Source organism: Balaenoptera borealis (assembly GCF_965194805.1).
Source record: "Balaenoptera borealis genome assembly, chromosome: 20".
Lineage (NCBI taxonomy): Eukaryota > Metazoa > Chordata > Mammalia > Artiodactyla > Balaenopteridae > Balaenoptera > Balaenoptera borealis.
Genome location: NC_138879.1, coordinates 19,851,367 through 19,872,417, shown reverse-complemented (window position 1 = coordinate 19,872,417; position 21,051 = coordinate 19,851,367). Strand labels below are relative to the sequence as shown.

The 21,051-nt window shown below is 40.8% G+C and overlaps 1 long non-coding RNA gene across 2 annotated transcripts in view; it reads right to left on the bottom strand.

The window, feature by feature from the left end:
- Positions 1-9,552: 9,552 nt before the first annotated feature.
- The window catches only part of LOC309619297, a 388,116-nt gene continuing 376,617 nt past the window's right edge, over positions 9,553-21,051 (bottom strand). The window contains exons 11-12 of one of the 2 annotated variants that reach the window (XR_014238862.1): positions 19,468-19,742; positions 9,553-19,183 (exon numbers count right to left, since the gene is read on the bottom strand). This is a non-coding gene — a long non-coding RNA (uncharacterized lncRNA). Of the gene's footprint in view, positions 19,743-21,051 lie in introns of both variants that reach the window. The other variant, XR_014238861.1, reaches the window with a different exon arrangement.

Here is a 21,051-nt window from a genome sequence, read left to right as displayed (position 1 = left end):
AGACCAGTTGGAACCAGAAGTTTGATGACTGAGATTCCTGAAACATCACCCTGTTACCTCACCATCAACCAGTTAGAGAAGTGTGCATGAGCTGATCAGGCACCCTGTAACCCACACTCCTAAACTTGCCTTTAAAAACCCATCACTGAAAGCCATTGGGTAGTTCAGGTCTTTTGAGCACTAGCTGCCTGTTCTTCTAGCTTGGCGCCCTGCAATGAATGCTGTACTTTCCTTCACCACAAGCCTGTGTCAGTAGATTGGCTTTGCTGTGGGTTAGGTGAGCGGACCCCAGTTTGGGTTAGTAATAAGGGCAAATTTAATACTAAAGACAAATATAATTTTAAAAGCTTTATCACAGATTACTTATTCCTTGAAAAATTTTTATTAGTAGTATATAATGTATATTTTATAATATGCATAATATTTTATAGTTGTAGTATATACACATATAATGTGCATAAAAATAAGTAAGCATATTTGGTGTGTGCACTTAAAGCTTTTCTGATAGGGGTATAATATGAAATATTGTGAAACCCAGTGGATTAGTGTGCCCTGTACCCCCTGCTGATGGACTGGGGTATGTCATTTCAACCTGATAAAATTATGGGAGAAAACTGTTTGTTTTGATCAAAAGAATTCTTCCTTTTCACAGCGAGGGAATAGCATGAGATTTACACACATACAATTTTTTGAACATATAAATTTACCCAAGATATCTACACTGTGTGAAAGTGTGTGCTGGAACCACTTAATGCAAGCTGTTGTTCCCTCTCCCAGGGTTGTCCTGGGCTGTCAGGACAGAGCAAGTTCCTACAAGTCAGCCCACTGGAGGCCCAGATGGATTCACAGAGAGCCTCTGCCCTGCCCACGCTACGCCTCACTCTTCCCCTTTAATTCCCTTCTCTTGCTACATTGGCTTCGGGTCGTGAGCAAATGTCCTGCCCCCAGGAAGAGCGCGGTGGAGACCCCAGGCTCCCCGATGGAGTCTGAGAGACAAGTAGTGGCTCGGACTTCTTACAGGCTTAGCACCACCCTCCAGAGGGAGGGGCTGCAACTCAGGTGACCCTCCTGGCCTCAGGTTCCTCCCATCCTTTGTGAAAAAGAGAAGAAAAAAATGGTTCCTAGTCTATGCTGTACTCACATCTGACTCTGTTCTTTACCAGCTCTAACCGTTGGGCAGGTCCTTCCCCTTCTCAGAGTTTCATGCCTCCTCACAGGGTTCTGAGATGCGATTGAGAAAGTGCAAATTCTGGGAGTAAGTGCAGACCATCTGCAAAGTGCTATGTGGAGGCAAATGTTTATTCCTCAACACATCCTATCGTACTGATGTATTTGTTGACGGGACTATTGATCCAGTGGCCACCATATTCTTCTGTTAAAGAATGTGATTCTGGAGCTAGAGCCTGTGGGTTGGATCCGGGTTCTGCTCTTTAATAGCTGTGCGACCTTGGCAAATAACATAAACACTATGCTCCCCAGTTTCCTCACCTATAATACGAGGACAATAATAGCATTTTTTCATAGGATGCTGAAGAAGATTAAATTAGTAAATACACATAAAGGACATGATAGTGTGCCTAGCAGAAATAATGAGGGCTATTAGAAGTCATAGGGTGCCCACCCTTGGGGTGCAGACAGGAGAGGTGGTCTTGGGTGGTGCTAGAAGGGAGCACTAGGGAAGCTTCTGGGTCCGGGGCAGAATCTGTTTTCACTGTGTATGAAAACGCAGTGTGTGAAGATTCATCGTGCTATATGCTGGAGATATTTGTGGTTTTTGTTTGTGTGTCATAATTCCAAAAAAGGTGTTTTTAAAAAGTGTAACTGGGTATTAGTAAAAATTCTCAGGAGGGCTTCAGACTTGCAGAAGGTGTGAAAGTGGTGGGGTCCATCCAAGCCTGTATCTCTGAGAAGAAAAGGGAAATCCAGCTAATCTTTGGGGTAAATTTGGAGTAAGAGAAAATTACACTAAGGTAATATGAATCTTAGTGTGTGCATATATACATAACACACACACCATATATATACCCATATACATATATACACACACCATACATACATATAAACATCATACACATATATATGCACCACATGCATATATATGTATATATGTACACATAATAATTACACACGAATACATTGTATATATTAGTATATTTAATATAATTATATATTATATTAATATTAATTTATATTTAATATTAATATATTAACTATTAACAGTAACATATTAATGTTGAATTTAAGTATTAATTAATATTAATTAACCAATTAATATTAGTTCAAGTTGATCCTTGAACTAATCCATGTATAGCTTTGCAGTTGGCCCTCCACATCTACAGTTCTATATCTGTGATTCGGCACCAACTGCAAACTGTGTAGTACTGTAGTAGACATTCATTGAAAAAAATACATGTATAAGTGGACCCGTGCAGTTCAGACCCATGTTGTTCAAGGGTCAACCGTATTGTATATATTATACACACACACACAATATGCTGAGAGGTTGTAGGTGGAAAGTAGGAAGGATAGAGGGATCTGGTGGCTATGAGGAGTGCAGAGATCTCCTAGGCTGGATGATGGGGGAGGTACCTTGGGTCCACCTTCCTCTTTTTGTCCCTTTCTCAGCACCCAAGAATCCCTCTTGACTGTTCCAAAGCTCTGTGATATGAGCCTGGAGCTTATGCTGGAATGCGCTTTCTCTGCTCAGTTGCCTGAGCAGCAGTGCAAGTCAGAAGATGGAGAACTGTGGTTGGTTTATTCTGTGTTTTAGTGAGTCTGGAGCTTTGGTTCCATCTGTTTTTATTGGTATGCAGTCAGTCATACTACATACCATTCCTGTCATACTACTGCATGCAGTGGTGTCCACATTTACCAACGTTTAACAAAACACAAACAACAATCAAGTGAGGGAACCCAAGTCTCAGTCCACAAAAGAGATTGACACTTGTTTTTCCTTTTGCTGGTCCTGCTTTTCTCAACTGATTATTGGAATGGAGAGATATTGGGAACATGAACTCTCACAGAGATTAGAACATCAGCCACCTCTGAGAAAGGTAGGGCAAGGCAAGAGGTAGAGTGGGGACTAAGGCTTTTATCTAAAACTCACAGATCATATACTTAGGTATCATTGAGTTCCAGGCAAAAATATCAAAAACCTTGATTCAGGGTGTGCATACCTGAGGACACCAGAAGAGACAGGCTCTCAACCCTTGTTCACCAGCTGCCTTCCCATCCCAGGTGTCTGTGGACCACCCTCTCCCTTGTGTTAGGGCTGACATGGAGAGTGATGCTGGCCCTCTGACAGATTCTGATCATGCACCACTCTGTTTGTGTTCAGGGAGCAGAGTCCTATAGAAGGGAGAATAGATGTTTTAATCTATCTATTCTAAGATCTGAGAATCAGTGCCCTTTTCAGCAGAGAGGACCACTGCCTAAAATATCAGTGGAGAACCACATACACAAAACAATTCTTTATTTGAGTTTGGTAGAGAAGAATCAGTAGAAAATATTCTTATCAACTTTAAAAATGATTAACATGGATACAAGATAAATCTCAAATCAATGTAGAAAGTCACATTATCATTATTAACAAATGTCTGTTGCTTGCTTAGAATGAGAAGAGAAATAAATGGGTCTGGGACTCTCTGGGTCTTTTTTTTTTTAATTGTCTTTCAGCAGCAACAAAGAGGCAGGAAAGGAAGAAGAGAGCTCTCTTACAGGTAGGGTCCTTCCATTCAACTCTGGGCTCTCCAGGTTTAAGATAAATTTCTCCCTTCCATGGGGGCCCCAGCCCACCATCGTTGAGGCCATCGGTTCCTAGAGCTGGGCCTTCACAGAAACAGTGCTGTCATAGCCCAGAAGCAAGGGCATCAGAACCTGGGAATCATCTCCCAAACCCACTCTGCCCTCCACATGAAACAGGCAACACAAGGCTGGGCAGAGTCTTACTCACTAGATGACAGTGTCAGACGTTGTCAACTTCCCTAACTTTCAGACTCTTCCTCTGAGGAAGCACCTGGGCAGGCGTCTCATGTTGTGATGGTCACTGTGTGTGGAGACGTGGCACCGTATACACATAACAAGCCTTAGTATTATTGCCATTGACCCTTTGACCTTGAATACTAATTCCTGGGCTCTGAGTCTAATTTTGAGATTGTCTATTCCCAGCTTCCTACAAGGTTCTTTTGTTCCTGCCTTCGACCTGTGTAACCCGGACTCCTGTTTCCCAGCATGGAGCTGGGGTCATGCAGGACCAAGTTTTCCCTTCTGTAGAGATGACTAATCTCTTCCATTATTCCTGGTGTCCTTCTTGCTAGCTTGCCCATGGAATTCTAGGCCCCAGAGTAGCACAGGGTTGACATGAGAGGAGGAACCACAGGGATTGGAATGTGATGGAGAGTCTTGGGGTGAGCGATGAAAGGAAAATTGTCTATGGGGAAATGTGGGGAGACATGAGGGGAAGGAACGTGGGCCCATCTAGGTGGTCTGCCCCCTTTCTCCTGGATGCACGTTTTAACCTCTTGTTTCTTTTTTTTAAACACTTTTTTTTTTTTAAGCAGATATTCATTTTTAATTAATTAATTAATTAATTATTTATTTTTGGCTGTGTTGGGTCTTCGTTTCTGTGCGAGGGCTTTCTCTAGTTGCGGGGGCCACTCTTCATCGCGGTGCGCGGGTCTCTCACTATCGTGGCCTCTCTTGTTATGGAGCACAGGCTCCAGATGTGCAGGCTCAGTAGTTGTGGCTCACGGGCGTAGTTGCTCCGCGGCATGTGGGATCTTCCCTGACCAGGGCTTGAACCCGTGTCCCCTGCATCGGCAGGCAGATTCTCAACCACTGCGCCACCAGGGAAGCCCTTAACCTCTTGTCTCTTATAGGCACCTGCATGAACTTCCTTTTGAGGTTAGTTTTATGTGGGTGGCTCTGAGAAGGAGTCACTCACAGGATGGATTATCAAGAGGCTCAAGGGAGGACCTTGAGCAGAAGCGACCTGGAAACACCCAGGACCTACACTTGGGTAAGAAGATGCAGAATATCTGCCCTGTGGGAATTGCTGTTCACTCTGGGAAGTCCTACAGCTGCTAAAACCCAGAAGTCTGGCTCCCTTGTCCTGGAGGGGGTGTTACCAGAATTCCTCTCAGGACACTTCTTTTTTCATCCAGGTCCTTCACTGTTTCTAGAAGCCCATATTGTGTGGTTTTGCATGTCGAGGTGGGATCCACTCTGAGGTCCTTGAATGCAAAACACTGTTGATGTTGAAAGAGACTCAATCCCGACCTCTTCCTCAGCCCACCGTTCATTCCTCATCTGTCCGTTCCGAGTGCTGACCTCATGGCCATGCCTGGTGGGTGAGAGGGCCTTGATTACGCAACTCACAGAAGAGGAAGCTGCTCACAGACCAGGTGGTCTGACTCCAGAGCGCCCACTCCCAGCCGCACCTCCAGCCCGTGGGTCTCGTGCCTCTGAGGGCCCAGAACAGCAGAACTGCTGCTGATGTGGGTATTTGTACTTCCTTCTCAAATGTCCTCATCCGTGACCACATCTGGGCTTGTTCTATGTGCCAGACAGGGATACATAAGTATCACTATTTCCATTAAAATAAAGCTTCATTGATGGATAATTGACATACAATAAACTGCACATATTTAAAGCATGCAGTTTGGTAAGTTTTGACAAATGTGCACCCTGGAGAATTATCACCACACGTATCCACCATCCCCTCAGATTTCCTTGTGCTGCTTTATAATCCTCCCCCTGCCACACTGGCCCCTTCTCCACTTTACAAAAGAGCAAACTGAGTTTCCTGGGCATCTGGAGCAAGAACACACACCGCCTTGCTCTTGCCTTTTTCCTACATATTGTGGCTCATAAGGCCAGCAAGGTGGCCAATGGCAGTAGTGTGGGGCTTCCAATGCTTGATAAGAGAGGAGCCGACATCTATTTACTACTTACTGTGTTCTTTAAACCAAGGAGGACAGTTTAAATGATGGCCATTCCATAGATGGGGACCTGAGAGTAGATGGTTTAAGGAAACTTGGCCAAAACCTGCAGGTCAGTAGTGGAAGCAGGTTCTCACCCTCCGTCCCCCCAACCCCCAAAATCTAGCTCTTCTCTCCTGTCCCAGCTTGGATCTGATGTGGATGGCTTCACCTCCATCCACCCAATGGCGCTTTGACATTCTCTCTCCATTCATGGGGGAGCTGATACCATGGCTTTTCCTAGACGGACACTCACCTGTTCCACTGTGCCAGGCCTCCCAGGTATGTGCATTTAAAGTCCCCCTGGAACCTGAGTCTTCCTTCCCTTGCAACAGAGTGCCAGATAAAGCCTTGGAGATGGTGGAGAGATTCTGGAGTTTGGAGATATATAAAGTGGGGAAGAAGCTTCTTCTAGGCCAGGTATGTGCCTGTGGTCAGCCCAGAAGGTCATTTTCCTCTGGAATCCTTGGTGTAGCTGGAGGAGCGGCACCAGGGTCTCGATCTGCTTCTTCTCCCTGTCCTGCCTTCTATTCCCTTTATCTTAAAACACAGCAAAGAGGAGGCTGTGGGACAGGCAACTTTTAAAAAAGCAACAGGATTCCTTTTCCAAATCAAAATGTAAAAGGAACAGAGTATATAAAAGGGCAATGGTTTACTAGTATATCTTTAATTTTAAGACATATTTACATTACTTAGAAATTCAACCAATGAGAGCAATAAGATTGTTTGGATTCATTTGTTTGCTCAATGAATCTTTATTAAGCACTTACTCTGGGCCTGTTCTTGTTCTCAGCACCAGGGATGCCTCAATGGAGAAGACAGGCAAGATCGTGCTCACCCAGAGTTCACAGAGCAGTGGAAGAGACAGGCAGTAAATAAGAGGGACTGAGTAAACCAGTACAGCAGGAAGAGGATTTTAAACAGTGATAAGCACCGAGAAGAAAGGAAAGTATGGTGGTTGATGGGGGTCTGGGCAATGGTATTTACCATGGTCAGGTCTGGGCTTTCCAGGATCTGAGACTGGAAAATGAGAAGAAACAGACCAGAGGGAAGGAGCATTCCAGACAGAGGGAACAGCACGTCAAGGGAGGGAACGAGCTTGGTGTCTTTGAAGGAGGAAGGAAGACCAGTGATGGAGTGACAAGCCAGGGAGGAGCCATAGGACCTGGAGCCGGCAGTGGTCTCCCCTGCTCTGGGGAGCATCTGATTGTATTTTTTTTTTTTTTTTTTTGCTCATGTGTATATTTTATTGTCCCGTAAACTTTACTTACAAAACGTAAATTCAAAGATAAAATCATTAAGAATTTCAAGACAGCAATAGCAGAGCATGAAACCAAGCAAGCGTGGGGCCCTTCTGAGCATGGTTCATGCGGGACTTGATCAACTGGTAAGTGAAGAGGGAAGCCTTAGAAGGGCTAAAAGGATGGATTTGATTGACATCGATATTAAAAGGAGCATTTAGTGGCTGAGTGGGAGATAGATCAGCTGAACACTAACATTTAAAACAAGGGGCTAGTGGATGACAGTTCCAGTCAAATTCTTTGTTCTGTTTTGTTTTGTTTCAAAGAGGATCAATGATATCTAACAGCCACTCACATTCCTCATCTAAAACAGGAAAGTCAGGTAAGAAGCGCCCAAACTTACAAGAACTGATAAAATGATGAGAAGATGTGATCATAATGAGGCCTGTCCCTTGTTATTGGGAAACTCACACAGACACCTTGATGCGGGCATGTGCCAGGCAGACAGATGGGCTGAGCCATGGCAGGTGTGCTGTGTAGTGTGGCTCTCTCACTCTCACTTTTTGATGGGTAGGGACAAGCAAGGGTCTGAAATTTAAGGAAGGTCAGGGAAGATTTTCAGCTCTCTTGATCAAAGACAGATTTATAAGAAATTAAACCACATGCTCAGCAGCAGCAGGGAAATGTTGGTGTCTGTGTGAGATGGATTCAGGTGGCAGCATAAATGAAGTTCATGGTGGCCCTGAAGAGCTAAAGCTGGGAATGTGACACATTGGAGTGTGCATGTGCATGTATTTAAAGTTTTTAAAATGGTTCAAAGATGAAAAGAGAAAGAATATAAAGCAAGTCCCAGAAAACTCTTGGCTTTGAAAAAGCTTGCTTCAGTTTTCCATCTGAATCGCAGCCTCTATCTGAATCTCAGTCCTCAGTGTGTTACTTGGCCTGTCTGAGCCTCAGTTTCTTAATCTGTAAAATAGGGAGAATAAGAACCACGTCATAGTTTTTAAAATAAGGATGGAATGAGATGATGCTGGTAAAAGTGCTTAACCCAATGCCTGAAACACAGTAAATTCTTAGTAAACATAGTTTCTATTCATGTCCTTAGGGTTGTATCCCTGTGCTGTGAACCCCTGTTTTATTGGTCAGGACAGGGGAGCCACAGCCTTGAGATTCAAAGGTTCCACTGACTCAGGTCCTTTGGTGCTATGTTAGGAGCCTGGTTTCAAGTTCCCTCAAGTTCAGGGCTATAGGAAACTGGCTGGATGGGGGCAAGAGGCTGAGGAATCTGAGCTGGAGAGCTGAGACTCAGAAATAAATGAATTCAGATGTGCGTGTGTGTGTATGTGTTGGGAGGAAGGAGGAGAGTTAAGAATATCAAGCCAGTGGTACTTTCATGAATGGTAGCAATCAGAATTTGCAAACTGGAAGATAAAAGTAAAGCACAGATCTGGTGTCAAAATCATAGTCATTTTAGTCACTCACGGTAGCTAGTTTCCACTGATGTCTATTTTCTACACAGGGAAGCAACACTTAAGCTTGTCATGAAAGACCTGGATAAAATTTAACATATTTGTATTTCATTTTAATAATAATTTCATACCTGTACCTGCTGACGTTGTCATTGGTTGTTTGTGGAGCCTGGCTTGCTGCTGACCACAGAGACAAATGCGCAGGAATATTGATTATCAGCAACCTGGACGCTGGGGGGATGGAGCTGTGTGTGGTCTATCGTTCAACAGCCAGGCTGGGAAGAGGGTCCCCCAGAAGTGCACACTCAGGCTGTGTGCAATAATGTGCAAGTACACATCACCACGGAGATCAGGTCTGAGAAGGGTGTGTTCTGGGGGAGGGGAGAGAGCACCCATGGGAGAGTTTCAAGTCTGTTCTTTATAAAGTCTTAATGAGATAAGTTCTCCAAGGCAGCATATCTTGAACTGAGATGCAGAAATGTAGGTGAGCTGGTGGGACGATGGGTGGGGAAGTATCCAGAATCTTGCAACTGAGATATGGTGAGCTTTGTGTTGGTGGGACTGGCTCCCAGGGTCTGACATTTGGAAGTCAAGGATTTTAGAAAAGAGAATGTCTGTTTTATTACTATGTGTTTAACTGAGGGTTTGCCTTCCTGCTCTGAGGTTGGTAGAGAGAGAGGGGAGGAGAAGAAGAAGAAGAAGAAGAAGGAGAAGGAGAAGGAGAAGGAGAAGGAGAAGGAGAAGAAGGAGAAGGAGAAGGAGAAGGAGAAGGAGAAGGAGAAGGAGAAGGAGAAGGAGAAGGAGAAGGAGGGGAGGGGGAGGGGGAGGGGGAGGGGAGGGGGAGGGGGAGGGGAGAAGAAGAATGGGAAGAAGAAAGGAGGAGGAGGAGAGGGAAGAGGAGGAAGAGGGGGGAGGGAGGGAGGAAGGAAAGGAAAGAAGGAAGGAAGGGAGGAAGGAAAAAAGCAAGCAAGCAAAAGGCCAGGCAACCCGACTGACTCTGTTACAATTGTCTTAGCCTCTCTCAGTGTATTTTATCACTTGGTCTTTGTGGCCCTGTGTCTGCTACTACCTTGGCTTTATCTCCCAATTCTAGTCTCATGTTTGCCCCTTATATTTAATGGTAGATCCAATTTTTCTGGTCCTCATCTTTGGTGCCCCAGGACACTATCTGCCCCCATCCTCTAGCTTATCCTGCTCTTGGCCTCCCCAGCCCCCCCAGCCAGTAACCCACATGTGCCATTGGTGAATTAGATAAAGGCTCCCTCTCTGGCTGGACACACCCACAGGTGCCTGGTTTGGCAAACAGCACATAAGTTGGTCTTCAGCTTCTATGCAACCTCATAGCTGGGTGCTCTTGTGCCTGGCATGACTCTTACAACTGCATGTGGTCGCCTTGAAACACAGCCTGCTCAAAGCCGGGCCCCTGGACTCCATCCAGGCCGTTGTGCCTAAATTGGCCCTCAAGTCAGATAGTTTAAATAACTGTGAAGAATTTTCGCACTTCCTAACTAATCCTTAGTGATGTTTTTTATGGCAGACACCTAGGAGGCCCATAATAAGTGTTTGATAAATAATAATCTACCTGCCTGAAATTAATAACCCATTTAGGGCAAATGAGGAAATGAAGCACAGAGAGGTTGCTTGAGCAATGTTACACAGCAAAAAATGCTTTTTATTATTAAGAGGAGATGCACTGGGTATCTATGAGAAGAACAGGAAACATGTAGGTACATGGTTTTTTTTTTTCTAATGAGAAGGGAGAAATTCCCCTTTCTCTTAACCTTAGCACTGTGTTCTTTGAAAGCAGTATGTCTTTCCTACAATAACAACCATGACACAGGATTAAACATGAAACTTCATTGTGAAAGAATTTGAGTGACAAAAACAGGGTACAGAGTGTAATTTTTGAATCAAGCCCAATTTAAAAGAGAAATAAGTAAAGAAATAAAGTAGTTTGACTACACAAAGATGGATTTAATGCCAAGAGTTTTTCTGCTTCTTCTTGGAGGTGCTTAAGTAGACCCAGAAACTTGTCTGTGACGCCCATATCATAGCGCTGCCTGGTGACCAAGCCAAGACTGAAAAGCTTTGATCCCCCTTTGTTGTTCTTCTCTTTACAGAGGACTGGGCACTTCCTGCTAAACAGAAAGGTGATCAAAGGTGACAAAGGAAGGTACACATTCTAGAAAGTTTTGGATTTTAGTAGAGACAGTCAGGGTGTGTCTAATCTTTTTCTTCCTCTCTAGTTAAGCTGTGACTGATAATAAACAAAGACCTCTTTGAAAAGTGAACCTCTTGGTTGAACTAAAGAGTTCTTTCAAACTCATAGTAATTGCATATCCAATTAAATAAGTTGACTGAAAAAAGCTAGTTAATGTTTATGCCTGTAATTAAAAAAATCTTGGACTTGTATATACATTTATAAAAGCATGAAACGCTAGAAGGGTATACATATTAAATTCATGATTGTGTTTGTCTCTGGCAAGAAGGGATTGGAACTTGAATGGATATAAAAGTCAAAGAAATTCTCTCTGTTATCTTTGATGCTATGTTTACTTGATTTTTTAACATAGAGCAAATAAGATAAAAAATATTAACAGCTACTAATCCTAAGTAGAAAAGCACCGGCTTTAAAATATATTTCCTCTGTTCTTTTTTTTCTTTTCTTTGTTTTAATGCCAAATGGTTTTTATTTTTTAAAGTTTTTTATTGCTATAAAAACAAACCAAACACAGAATTGAGTGGAAAAGCAAACTAATCTCTTTATTTCAGCCAGTGATGGCTGTGGTAATCCTGGGTATTAGACCTTCAAATCTTAATGGCATTGTTGTTTACCTGATGGAAACTTTCGGTGAGTAACCAAGGGGATACACATTCTTGTGTTTGGTCCTGGATTCCCAACAGCCACGAAGTGATGGCAAATGACATTTGTCCAGATCCTTGCAATAAGTTAGTCATGTAACAGTATTTATGATTTTCATACTTACTATAATAAGGGGAAAGGAGGGTGAGACAAAGGCCACATTATAAAAGATCTAGCCGCTTTACCTTTTTATCTAATTGCTTTATCTTTACCTGCAATATCTGAAATATTTAATTCAATACTTCCAGTTTTATTGAAATCAGGGAAGTGTGTGGATCAGAAAAGATGGTCCATGTTGAATGTTGAATCTCCATTCTCAAGAAATCTGGAGTTCTCCTGGAAGCACTGTACAAGATTTATACATAATGAGTATTTATTTCCCCCCCATGATGGACTGGAAAACTTCATATTCAAGATGAATATGGAAATGTTCTCAACCAGAGAAACATCAATAAATAAGTGTATGGTTACCAAGGGTGACTACACGTGGGTAAGCAAGTTTCTCTAAGATATCTGTCTAGTGGACTCGTTGTCTGTGGAAACTTTCTTGTTCAAAATGGCGTTTCCTTTTTCAAATACAATTCCTTGATTTTTACTAAGAATATCTTCCAATGGCATCCTTCTTTGTGAGAAATTTTACAGTAGAAGTAGACAGAAAAATGAGGATGGTAGAGTGTGATGGTTAATTTTAAGTGTCAACTTGGCTGGGCTAAGGGATGCCCAGATAGCCGGTAAACATTATTTCTGTGTGTGTCTGTGAGGGTTTTTCTGGAAGAGATTAGCATTTCGATCAGTAGACTGAGTAAAGATCACCCTCACCAATGCACTGGGCATCATCCAGTCTGTTGAGGGCTTGAACAGAACAAAAAGGCAGAGGAAGGGTGAATTTGCTCTCATTGCTTGAGCTGGGTCAGCCATGCTCTCCTGCCCTTGGACATTGGCGCTCCTGATTCTCAGACCTTCAGACTCAGACTGAATTACACACCCAGCTTTCCTGGGTCTCTAGCTTGCAGATGGCACATTGTGGGACTTCTCAGCCTCCATAATCATGTGAGCTAATTCCTATAATAAATCTCCTCTTATACCTATATCTATCTTATTAGTTCTGTTTCTCTGAAGAGCCCTAATATTTGGAGGGGGGGGGGGTCCAAGATGGCAGGTACTGAAGTTTGCGGTGGCATGAATATGCCTCCAAAATAAAGAACAGGCTTGGGAAGCTTTTCCTGGGAATAGGAGACTAGGGAATGGAGATGAGTGTGCATTCAACATGGACCACCTTTTCTGGTCCTCACACTTCCCTGACTTTAGCAAACCTGGAGGTACTGAATTAAATTTGCCTTCAGAGACAGGTGAAAGGTCTTTTCTTCCTTCTTTCAATGTCTGTCCAATAATTCCCCTAATTCCTTGCTAATGAAGAGAGAGAGAGAGAGAGAGAGAGAGAGAGAGAGAGAGAGAGAGAAACAGACTGAGATGCAAGGTATGGTTCCATTGAAGGGTTATTAGCAAAATGGCTAATGAAATGGCAGAAAAAATGGCTGACACCAGATACCTTTTTGCTTTGTTGTAGGGGGGAAAGGAGAGGGAAGAAGCAGAGAATAATAGCTGTAGGTCATTAGCATCCGACAGGTTGGGGGAAAGGATTACCTGGGAGGAGAGAGAGACTGTGTGAGAAGAGAACTGTGCAACAATGTCTCTTATCCCAATGTTCTTCTTACAACATGACTTTGCTGGTCCTCCTGTTGACATAGACCCTCTCCTCAAATCAGGGTGAGTTTCTGACTGCAGAGGAAGTGACACTATGTGACTTTTGAGGATAGATCATAAAAGGCAATACAGCTTCTACCTGGTTCTCCTGGACTACTATGAGGAAGCCCAAGCAGCATTCAAGTAATCCCCAGCCTTCAAGTCTTTCCAGGTGAGACTCCAGACATCACAGTGCAGAGACAAGCCATCCTACCGTGGCTTTTCAGAATTCCTGGCCCACAGAAGCCATGAGCATAAGAAAATGTTTGTTGATTTATATCACTCTATTTGGGTTGTGTGCAAGGCCTCTGGTTTATCTTCACCTTAAGTGGGAACCAAAAGAAAGCATCAGACAGTTACATCTTGACTTCCCATGAAATTCTAAGGGGGTTTAAACAGGGCTGACTTTCTTTAGTCAGCTGTATTTCCAAAGACCACACCTGTAGGTATTTTCCAGCTTGTCTTTTATTTCTTTAAAGATAGCAACATACTTTACTATAATTTGTGTTTGATCATCCCAGTATCTGAACTGTAGTCTGTTTATGCTCTATCATTGCTACTGGTTCTCACTCATGGTGCCTTGTTTCCTTGTGTGCTTAGTTGTATGTATGACTGTGAATTGTTCATTGTATCTGTCAGGGTAGGCTACGTTATGGTTACTGCAGTAACAAACAACTCTCAAATTTCCCAAATCTTACAACAAGAGTTTATTTCTTGCTCATGTTCCATGTTCAATACAAGCCATTAGGAGGCCCTACTTACTCAAGAACCCAGACTGACAGTAGCTCCAACTCTAGATGTACTTCCACAGATCTGCATGGGAGGGTGAAGAAAAAGTGGCAAATTGCACATTGGCTTGTAAACACACTTATGTGTTATTAGCCAAAGCAAGTCCCTTGGTCATGCCTAACTTCCAAGGAGAAAGAGAAGTGCGTTCCTGCCATGTTCCTGAAAGGCAGACAGAAAGAAATATTTGATGATAGCACTAATGATTGCCACACTCATTTTCCTTGGAATATCATTTGTGGGACTTTGTTGAGGTAGGATGATGGTATGTTCCTCCAGAAAGGATTTGCTTTTGTTTCTGTCAGTGCACTGGAGCACTGGCAGTCAGAGGCCTCTTTCAATTCATGGCCTGAAGTTTTAAAAATCATACAGGTAACATACAAGACAACTTTCCTTACAGTGTCTTGGTGGTAGGAGTGGATGGGCTGAGTTTGTGTCTGGGTCACCATTACACTAAGGGTGTGTTCCTTTGGGGGGGGGGTGTCCCAGCTTTATGGAGGGGAGGTTCTCCTAGAGACATCCATACTTTGGGCGGGTCCTGGGTCTTCTGTTTCTATCTCCCTGAGAGGTCGTGAAAACCGCAGTTCAAGTTTGCCAACTTCAGCAAATGCTTTTAAGGGAGAAGCAGTTTCAGTGCTCAATTTACCTCTCTGAGTACCTGCCTTTACTTATTTCTTTGATAATCACTTGGCAATTTGTACTATCTTGTCAGCAATTTGATGCTTTTAAGAAGATTCAAAAAATATTTTAAAAATATATCATATTTAGTTGTTTTCATGATGCAGATTAATCCAAATAACCTAGCCTGACATACTATCTGAAACAGACTCTTTGGGGCTTTGCAGTCTAATACAGAAGTCACTGGCCTCATGTAGCTCTTTCAGTATAAATGTATTAACAATAAATAATATTAAAAATTCAGTTTCTCCATCACGTTAGCCACAGTTCAAGTGCTCAATGGCCATAAGTGTCCAGTGAATTCCATATTGGACAGAGGAGACAGAACATTTCTATTACCACAGAAAGTTCTTTCAGAAAGTTCTTTCAGAAAGTTCTTGCTTCTTGATCCAGGATTGAGTGAAGCATTGATTGATAATGATGAAAAGTGAGTGAGGTCTTGTTTGCTTATTTTTGCTTTTGTTGCCCTTGCCTGAGGAGACAGATTCAAAAAAATATTGCCAAGACTGATGTCAAAGAACTTATAGCCTATGTTATTTTCCTAGGAATTTTATGGTTTCAGGTCTTACATTTAGGTCTTTAACATATTTTGAGTTTATTTTCATATATGGTGTGGGAAAATGTTCTAGTTTGTTTCTTTTACACATAGCTGTCCAGTTTTCCTAATACCACTTATTGAAGAGACAGTATTTTCCCCATTGGATATCCTTGCCACCTTTGTTGAAGAATAATTGACCGTATGTGTGTGGGTTTATTTCTGGGCTCTCTATTCTGTTCCACTCAGCTATGTGTCTGGTTTTGTGACAGTACCATACTGTTTTGATCATTATAGCTTTGTAGTATAGTCTGAAGTCAGGGGGCCTGATACCTCCAGCTTTATTCTTCTTTCTCAAGATTGCTTTAGCTATTTGGGGTCTTTTGTGGTTCCATCCAAATTTTAGGGTTATTTGTTCTAGTTCTGTGAAAAATGCCATGGGTATTTTGATAGAGATTGCATTGAATCTGTAGATATCTTTGGGTAGTATGGCCATTTTAACAATATTCATTCTTTCAATCCATTAAGACAGGATATATTTTCATTTCTTTGTATTGTCTTCAATTCTTTCATCAATATCTTATAGTTTTCAGAGTACAGGTCTTTCACCTCCTCAGTTAAATTTATTCTTTGGTATTTTATTCTTTTTCATTTGATTATAAATGGGATTGTTTACTTGATTTCTCTTTCTAATAGTTCATTATTAGTATATAAAAATGCAGATTTATGAATATTAATTTTGTATCCTGCAACTAAATTCATTTATTAGTTCTAATAGTTTTTTGGTGGAGTAGTTAAGGTTTTCTATATATAGTGTCATATTATCTCCTAATAGTGACAGTTTTACTTCTTCCCTTTCAATTTGGTCTTTTACTTCTTTTTCTTGTCTGGCTGCTGTGGCTAGGAAGCTTTTGCACAATGAAGGAAACCATCAGCAAGACAAAAGGCAACCTATTCATGGGAGAAGATATTTGCAAATGGAACGTCCAATAAAAGGTTAACGTCCAAAATATACAAAGGACTCATACAACTCAATAAAAAACAAACAAACAGCTAACCATATTAAAAAATGGGCAGAGGACCTAAATAGGCATTTTTCCAAAGAAGACATACAGATGGCCAACAAGCACATGAAAAGACACTCAACACCACTAATCATCAGGGAAAAGCAAATCAATACTACAATGAGATATCATCTCACACCTGTCAGAATGGCTACCATCAAAAAGATAAGAAATAACAAGTGTTGGTGAGGATGTGGAGAAAAGGGAACCCTAGTACACTGTTGCTGGGAATGTAAATTGATGTAGCCTCTATGGAAAATAGCATGGAGGTTCCTCAAAAAATAAAAAATAGAACTGCTATATGACCTAGCAATTCCACTCCTGAATATTTAACCAAAGAAAATAACAATATGAATTCAAAAAGATATATGCACCCTAATATTCATAGCAGCATTAATTACAATAGCCAAGATATAGAAGCAACATAAGTGTCCATCAACAGATGAATGGAAAAAGAAGGTGTGGTATATATATACAATGGAATATTACTCAGCCATAAAAAAGAATGAAATCTTGCCATTTGCAACATGAATGTACCTGGAGGGTATTATGCTCAGTGAAATATGTCAGACATAGAAAGACAAATACTGTATATATTTCACTTATATGTGGAATCTAAAAAACAAAACAAATGAACAAACATAACAAAACAGAAACAGATTCACAGATACAGAGAATAAACTAGTGGTTACGAGAGAGGAGAGGTTTGGGGGGAAGGATAAAATAGGTGAAGGGGATTAAGAGGTACAAACTAGCAGTTATAAAATAAAAAAATCACAGGGATGTAATGTACAGCACAAGGAATATAGTCAGTATTTTATAATAATTTGGTATGGTGTATAATCTATAAAATATTGAATCACCACATTGTACACCAGAAACTAATATAATATTGTAAGTCAACTGTACTTCAATTAAAGAAAAAGTGAGTGGGGAAAGGTGGCAGAGACCTCACTCTTTTCTAGTTGAAGCTTTTGATTATATTGCACTGCAGGGGGTCATCTCATATTCATTTATGATTTTATTTATTTATTTTTTATTTTTTAATTTTTATTTAAAAACTTTTTTTAACATCTTTATTGGAGTATAATTGCTTTACAATGGTGTGTTAGTTTCTGCTATATAACAAAGTGAATCAGCTATACATATACATATATTCCCATTTCTCCTCCCTCTTGCTTTATTCATTTATTTAAGAAATATTTTGAGTGCTCACCATGCAGTAGCCACTGGATGTAAATTGGTGAATGAAGCAGCTATGGCCTCTGTGGTTGTGAAACTTAAGATTACTTGAAGATGTACTTGCTTAAGACTTACCTTGAGACAAAGAGGCAATTTTCTGTGGTTCCTGCAAGAAAGCCTGACATAGAGGAAGGGGGTGGGCTTCAGAAGCAGACAGATCTGGGTTCAAATCCAAGGTCTGCATCTTCTAGTTAAAGTTATTGGCAAGCCTTCACAAGCCTCAGTTTCCTCATGTGCAAAATAAGGATAATACTACTTATTGTATATGGTTATCTTGAGTTAACCAAGAAAACACATACGAAGTGTCTAGTGTAGTACGTGGCACAGGGGAGGGGCTGATAACGTGCCTCCTTTGCCAAGAGATGGTTAATCGGACACACGATTTAAATCAGTGCCACGTAGATATAATCAGCTTCTAATCAAACCATGTTTGTGCTGAGTTGCTACTGGTGAAGTCAGAATTGGGGCGTAGCTTGTGGTTGTCTCTAAAAGAAACACCAGAAGTTGCATGTGTATATACTTGGCGAACAGTAGAGGCTTCCAGAACAGACACCACACCTAGGTTTTTAATGACTCCTGCTGTGTCTCCGCATCCAGTTCTTTCTTGCATACTAAGCACTCATTTAATAGATACCTTAGTTTCACAGTTAGGAAAGCCAGGATCTTTATGTAAAGCAGAACCTGCCACACAGCAAAATAAATTCCTGATACATAACAGCATTAAGTGTAAAAAATACAACTATGAAAACTAGGTGAAAATAAAGTTAATAATTGTATAATTTGGAGATGAGGAAGAACTTTCAAAGTATAAAAGCAGCAGAAAGGAAAAGATTGACAGGTGTACCTACATAAAAAGAAAATTCGGTGCATAAAAATACCATAGACAAAATTAAAAGCAAATACTACTCTTGGACTAATTTTACATGTGACAGAAAGAAAAGTTAATGTACTTAGCATAAAATAAGCTCTTATAAATAAATTAGGAAAGATGATTAGCTTAATAGGGAAATTGGCATGAGTAGGTAATTCCTAAAAGAAGAAAAACGTGATCTATTAAATAAATGCACTAATACTTAAGTACAAAAAAACACTGCAATGAGATTTCATGATTGGCCTATCAAAGTGACAAATAGACTTAAAAAAATAACGCATTGGTGAAGGCACTGTGAAATGGGTGCAAATGGGACAATTAAAAAAAAAAGGTTTTTCCGTATATATTAATAGCTTTAATATTATTAACATGCTGAAGATTTTTTAAAAAATTAATTAATTTATTTAGTTTTGGCTGTGTTGGGTCTTCGTCTCTGTGCGAGGGCCTTCTCCAGTCGCGGAGAGTGGGGGCCACTCCTCATCGCGGTGCGCGGGCCTCTCACTGTCGCGGCCTCTCTTGTTGCGGAGCACAGGCTCCAGACGCGCAGGCTCAGCAGCTGTGGCTCACGGGCCCAGTTGCTCCGCGGCATGTGGGATCCTCCCAGACCAGGGCTCGAACCCGTGTCCCCTGCATTGGCAGGCAGATTCTCAACCACTGCACCACCAGGGAAACCCCCATGCTGAAGATTTAATAATTACATTTCTAGGAATTTACTGTAGGAAGATAATAGGAAAAATGCATAAAGATTCACATTTAAGGAAGTTCACCTCAGTGTTTTGCTTTAATATTGGAAAGTTGGAAACAACTTAGATATTCAACAATAGGGAAGGTTTACATCAACTTGAAGATGTAAATTCTCAAATTTTCCTAATAATTAATAATCAACATATGAGCATTTTCTCAGGTTAAGCGCAATATTCAGTGCAAAAATCAATTTACATAGTATGATTTCAATTTTGTAAAAATACGTGTTAGGAGGAAACCTTGAGGTACTCACTGTTCTTGTCTTTCTTCTGCAATTTCTTTTACTGCTGCTCTTTCCTCTTCACTTGGGCATCAGTGGGGCAGGGTTCTTGATGTGGGAGTGCAGAGAGAATGACTCAAGTTGATACTTAGCTTATGCAATTCAAAATAGACTTTTGGGGGTGGAGGAAAGTGGGTGATCAGACAGAGAAGATCTTGGGCATCCTGGATGGGGTGGTGGGTGCAGAATTCACGGAGAGCAGGGAGAACTTGAATATCTCAGTTGTGCCATCAGAAGGAGGATGGTAGCTGAGAATAAGAGAGGACCATGTACCTTTTCCTGGATGCCCGCTGTGAACCAACTGCCACCCTCTTCAATGCTATGATACTATCCAAGCCCCCAAACTCAGATACCATCTCCAGATAAAGGATGGGGAGGGAGAAATTTGAAATGATTTCTGAGTTTATACAGAACTAACTTTTCTTCCCCTATAAGCTGGAATGAAGGTTTGAAACAGGTTTAAGTAATCTTAGAGAAAAAATTGTTATACATTTTTAACCTACCTTGGAATATGGATTTAGATTTTATGTTTATATTTATATTTAAAAATTCATACCTGAGATAAATATATACATACATATACGTATATGCACAAATATATATGCTTATATATATCTGTATGTGTATCTAGCTACATTCATATCAATATTTATATGTTAATCTTTAGAAAAAAACACTAAAAAGGAAACAAAATATTAGCAGTAAATATCTTTGTGGCGTTATGGATGATTTTTATTTTCTTGTCTCTAATTTTTTGTATTTTTCAAAAATTCCATGGTGAGCACGTATGAAATTTATAATGCAAACATTACTATTATTATTATTAAACATTACTGCTATTATTTAAATACAGCACCAAAGGCTAATGACAATCTAGGAAAAATATTTACAACTCAAAATACAGACAACACTTTTATTTTCCATTTCACAAAGGGTCCCTATCAATCAAAGTAAAAGACCAACAACAAAACCAAAGAAACCAAAAGAAAATGGACAATGGTTATGAAAAGATAATTCACAAAAGAGGGAACATAAATAGCATTTAAGCATGTGAAATATTGCTTAATTCCATTCACATAATAGGAATGCAAATGAAAACCATTCCAAGATCCTGTCTCGCTTATCAGGTTGGCAAGGTCAGCTTTTGTTGTATTGATCTTTGCTATTGTTTCCTTCATTTCTTTTTCATTTATTTCTGATCTGATCTTTATGATTTCTTTCCTTCTGCTAACTTTGGGGTTTTTTTGTTCTTCTTTCTCTAATTGCTTTAGGTGTAAGGTTAGGTTGTTTATTTGAGATGTTTCTTGTTTCTTGAGGTAGGATTGTATTGCTATAAACTTCCCTCTTAGAACTGCTTTTCTGCATCCCATAGGTTTTTGGTCGTCGTGTTTTCATTATCATTTTTTCTAGGTAGTTTTTGATTTCCTCTTTGATTTCTTCAGTGACCTCTTGGTTATTTAGTAGCATGTTGTTTAGCCTCCATGAGTTTGTATTTTTTACAGTTTTTTTTCCTGTAATTGATATGTAGTCTCATAACGTTGTGGTCAGAAAAGATAC